The sequence below is a fragment of the Opisthorchis viverrini genome (genome assembly GCF_000715545.1).
Source record: "Opisthorchis viverrini unplaced genomic scaffold opera_v5_198, whole genome shotgun sequence".
Lineage (NCBI taxonomy): Eukaryota > Metazoa > Platyhelminthes > Trematoda > Opisthorchiida > Opisthorchiidae > Opisthorchis > Opisthorchis viverrini.
The window spans coordinates 760,289-765,671 of NW_008751849.1; the positions used below are offsets into that span (position 1 = coordinate 760,289).

The following is a 5,383-nucleotide window of genomic DNA, read 5'->3' on the forward strand; positions in this document are numbered from 1 at the left end:
ATTCCAGCCAGTCTGTGCTGTAATTCTGCTACAATGAAAATAGAACAGGGGCTTTATTAGGAGTCCGAACGCCGGATTTTTTTCCTCATCAAACCCGTGGAGTTGGGCAAATTTTCTCTGGGACAGCTTTCCTGACTTGGTGACCCTCAACTTCGTCCAGAAGACGGGAAGGCTGTTGTCAACAGTAGATAGATTCCCTAACAACCCGAAGCTAGACTGCCGCAGTAACTTAAAGTGATTCGAAAGCAAAACAATTGCGCTCACGTTGCTGCCTATTTCCCATTAGTCATTGAGTTAACCCAACGTGAAATCACCACTTTCGTTTTATTTCATGGTTGGATTGTCCAACGGGTAGTGTCGATGAATTGCGAGCCTAAAATGGAAGCAGGACCTTCCTATGATAAACTCTCGTACAATGGATTACTGTGCTGCTGGTGGTGAAATAGTTGGCTTCGCGTTTTTCGCAGTGAATCAGCAGTGTCTGTCACAACCACTCAGAATGAACAGGATTTTTTTGAATTCCAGGTGAGACAAGCCGTTAGTTGGTTGTCGCTTCTGAAGTTCGGGCAAGTATCAGGGTCAAAGTTTTCAGACTGCAAGGCATCTCTACTTCGTTCTGTTATCAGGGCAGAATATGAGTCTTCCTGATACTTCTACTTAATAGATCCCACCGGCGAACAACTCGTTGTGATGTGTGCTGTAAAAGCCAGATGAGCTTTATTACTCAGGCGATAGAATTCGTATTAACTTTCGGAGCTCATCTTTTATCGTTTATCTTGTGTCAAAAGTGGCTTTGACCGTCAGACATGGAAAACGACTCGAGGATAAAGGCCTGTTGAAGAGGTGTGCCGTAGAAAAAGTAGCATGTATCGGTGCGATTAATCAGACATGTTGTCCCATCCTGTTCGGAGACTGGAGAGGTTTGTAACTTTACCGTTAGGCTCATTTCCGTTAGGTGAGTTACCAGTTTGTTATGGTTCCACTAGTCATGTATATCGTTAACTTTTTGGACACAGCACTGCAAGTTAGTTGTTTACTTTTTTGTCTTATCATACGCTTCTCCCCCTTCTTGGTCCCACAGAATCCAACCTTGTTTTAGAACCTTTTGTCGAACCGGAAGTTATTTTGCTCTTAACTGCGGATCAGATCAAAGGGTTGACGAGGACGACTGTGAATAGGAACCGCACACAGGTGAGTCATATGTTGTGTGCACTCCACCTGCATTCAGTAAATCGCACCTATGTGCAATCACGTGTTTCTTTTTACTAATATATTGTTGTTATCATTATACTAATATACTTCAATGTCTCAAATATTGTACGGACTGAAATATGAGTTGGCTTTTGTTCATTTGAAGTACATTACGAACGAGGCATTCAGCTGGGTTTGAATTAAGTCTACCGTTAAAACCGCATCAGTTTCTAACTACTTTTCTGATACCTATTCCACCCGCGATGTGTTCTTCACTAGGCTTATCTTATTGTCAGCGTCGGTCAGTTGCAGACATATTTCTACCGTTCGCTTACCAATCAAAAACTTGCAGATATGGGCAGTCAGTCAGTATCAATTGGTCGTATAGAAAGATAACGGCGCAGAAAACAATCAGTACGTTCGGGAGATAAGGAACTGTCCTTGGCTGACAGTGCGAAGTAGCTGCGTGCCAAATCGGATTCTGCGCTTGGGTCCGTTTAAAACAAATCTCAAAAGAGGCTCACTGGCAGATGCGGTGGCGCACTGAGGCGGTACTGTCCGAGGAGCTCAGACTGCGATCCCCTGGCGGTCCGTTTTCCCGTCGGAGTGAACACTCGAAAATAGGTACAGCTGATACGAACTTGCAAGTGAAAACGGGCAGGCGATGAAATATTGACATCAGTTACTAGAATCAGCCCCAATTAGAAGCAAAAACTGGGAGCGAGCAGCAAGGAAACTAAAGCGGCGTTGCGATAGACGGGCGTAAATCTCACTACTCATGAGTAGTCGGAACGCAAAAATAGCCGCTGATCACCGTTGATCCCCAGGAGGAGTCAACAGGCTCAGTCAAGCGCAATGACTCTCGACATAGAAGCGGTGGCCGTTCGTAGTGTTGGCATATGCCCCAACGGATTACACTTCTGACTTAGAGAAGGATACTTTCTATTGAGATTTATCTGGATCCGTTCGTCGAGCAAGAAGCACTGACTCTGATCCTTGCGGGCGATATGAATGCCCGATTCGGTCGTTTGAGCTCCTTGGAATCACATCTGGGCGGTCGATTCGGAGTCGTTGCTCGTCGCACAGAACGCCTCCGTTTGTGTGCTGATCACCAACTGTCTCTGGCCAGTACGAACTTTCAGCGTAAAGTTCGATTCGCGTAACCTGGCGGCCACCAACTACAAATCAGCCGTGAGCTCAGTTGGACCGGTCACCGATGTAGAGCCAAAATTCATACTGCCTTGTCTTTTGGGCACACAACTTGATTGCAGTCACGTTATGATGCGTGCACGCCTGACAGTTCGACTCACTTCAGGCTCTCGCAATTCAGCAAGAGGCATGCCAACCCACCATCTTCGGAGATCTACCGTAGTTATGCGGTATCGATCTGAGCTAGCTCAACAATACTGTACTTGTAACGAGCACGTGGATGAATCACGGAAAAATGCGGAAGGAACTTTGCTAGCGGCATTCAGTGCTGACTGTCCGATACTGGATATCGTCGAGATCGCTAGTCCTGATTAATACCAGGAAATCCGTACCAGCAGGCAGCGGATACCACGGCGCACGAAAAATCCCTCAAACGCCGAATAGTGATGAGCCTAAGGAAAGACCGAAAGCTTTGGAGGATACCGCAAGCTCAGGAGATGGCGAAGGTTTTTGCTACTGCCCTGTATCAGCTGATACGATTGATGGGCCCTAGGATAGCGACGGTCATTGAAACGATAAGTGAGAAAGCCGACTCCTTAATTCACTCGCAAAAATTCCAACTGAACAAGGAACACTTTCGCTGGCCTCTTGCAACACAGTCTCCGGAGATAGCACGCATGGGCGAATAGAATGTGAGCCTTATTCGCCCGCCAGAAGAATAAATAAAGTACAAAATATCCGCACTGAAACGTGAGAAGTCACCAGGACCGGACCGTCTGTATCTAGTTCTTTTCAAAGAAGGCAGAGAATCCATGACAACCTACCTACCTAACAAAGCTTATTGGTGCAATATGGAATGGTCAGTCACTGCATTCAAGTGTTGCGATGACTGATGGTGTCAGAGGTACACACAGTTGTGTGTGATGGTTTGGTAGTGGCTATGACAATGCTTTCCAGTGCACGCCAATGCACCTTGGTGGGACTGTTGTGGCTTTTGTGAGGTTGATAGGAAAGAATATAAGTGAAGTGGTGCGGTTAGTTTTGTATTTATGATCCGATCCCTTGTACGCAAGTCATTGGGCAAGCTTGATGAATAGATCAACTATGACCTGGTTAACAGCCAATTAGCTAGCATTATTTCGACTTTTAGCTTAGTTATTATTAAAATCTGTCACAGAGAAGCAGTACACCACACCGTTCAAAACGAACAGCCCGGTTGTTTTCGGGATGCGTTTGTGAAAACAGATATATTTGAGTGGCCCCTTAAATCAAGAACCACTGGTTTGCAAGACTTATGGCGAGGTAGCTTAGTGGTTAGATCGCGAACTTACTGACCGGAAAGTCCGCGGTTCGAACCCGACATTTGGATCTCGACTTCCCTTGTGTACACTTGTCCAAGCTTGCAGTATCCAAGCCCTCGTGCCTCCTTCGGGTGGCAGCTGGGCACCGAAAGGCTGTTACAGCTGAATGATTACTAGAATAAAAAGAGGTGAAAAGAGTGGGTGACCTGGTGCTGGCCTGCCGTAAACATTCGAAGGTGCCTTCACCAAGCGCTCAATCAGACAGTCTGGAAGGAAGGGGTGTTGCAGCTGAGCGGTTTATTAATTTGTTTTCAAGGATAATATGGAAGTTACCTCATGAAATCTGGTAAACTCACCAATTCGCGTTACCCTCTTCGCGGGAGTTGGTCGTCATAAGTTAACGTTGTATTGGATTTCCCCCCGTTCCTTCTGGCCCTCTTTTATTTCTGCGGACTTTTCAGGCTTCAACCTTGACTTCCTTCGGCACATGCATAAAGCAACTCAATCGCCCGGTTACTTGTATACTTTTCACTGGAGCGAAACTCAGAACGTCGGAAAAGTAAGCGCTATTTATTTGCAGTCTGTTGGTATGACCTGACTGGGGCTAGCTTGGCGTTTAGTTTTTTCAACATTGTGAGTTCTCGTGTACAAAGCAGAGGAGAGGCTGCAGTGCTCTCATCTGGCCAGGTCATTCCGTGTGTCTAGACATTTTTGGGGTGGGCTCTTTCGTCAAAATCATTTATTCTCCCTGCAAACCCCTGTCCAATGGGAAGATTTGATCATCTGTATCGCCAGCAGCACTTACTGGTTGCGATCGACCGATCGCCTAAATAGATAACTTACACTCATCTAGTGCTTTTCGGCTTTTACAAGCGGTCTGAGTTTATCTGCCTGGTATATATCTGTTCACTAGTTCACCTTCCTGCCGAGATCATCGCGCCTAAACTGTGCTGATTTCGTTGTTAAGTAAACTTGAGCAGCCTAAACCGGCCACTTCTACCTGATAATTGAAGGTGCGTCACTTGTATTTCCCACTTGGTTGGGCATACCTGTCTGATGGAGTTACAAGTGATGTTTGTCGGCGTCCTGACTAATCCCCTTAAGTAACCTTCACAATAGTCTAGGTGTGCAAAAGGCATTTTTGGAATGAAGATCACGTATGGGGCTCAGTAACAGGGCTAACACATTCATTATACATTTAATCATACATAAACGTTGCTAATCCCCTGCAAAGTCCGTAGGTGTAAGTGAGTAGTTGTGGAACCGGCTTCGATCGCTCATTTGGTTAAGATTTCTTCCGGTAGGCTGAGGTCTACGGTTCGAATCCATCCTCATACTACGTGTTTGTCTTCAGTACACACATCTATTCGCATGTTATCAGTGTCCCACCATTAACACGGTTTTTAACCTTGTTTTTGTTCAGGTGATGAAATTCAAGATGAATTGATTTTTGTACAAACCAAACGGGGTGTTGATAATGTTATGTTCACAAAAAAGCGATACTACTCCTCCCCAATCCCAATAAAACCACCATTAGCTTGTTATGTATAGTACAAGTCATCATCATCATCATCAATTTTTGTACAAACGGGGTGTTGATAATGTTATGTTCACAAAAAAGCGATACTACTCCTCCCCAATCCCAATAAAACCACCATTAGCTTGTCTTGTTATGTACAAGTCATCATCATCATCATCAATGACAGCAACATCAGTGTTGGCACTGATGCTTCACTGCCGTA

The 5,383-nt window shown here is 45.3% G+C and overlaps 1 protein-coding gene across 1 annotated transcript in view; it reads left to right on the plus strand.

Moving 5' to 3' along the window:
- Positions 1 to 5,383, plus strand: part of T265_07924 (hypothetical protein) — a gene marked incomplete at both ends in the record, with an annotated part of 31,157 nt that overhangs the window by 11,524 nt on the left and 14,250 nt on the right. Inside the window, 2 exons of the mRNA XM_009173584.1 lie at positions 1,082 to 1,191; positions 4,103 to 4,200. The remainder of the gene's footprint in view (positions 1 to 1,081; positions 1,192 to 4,102; positions 4,201 to 5,383) is intronic.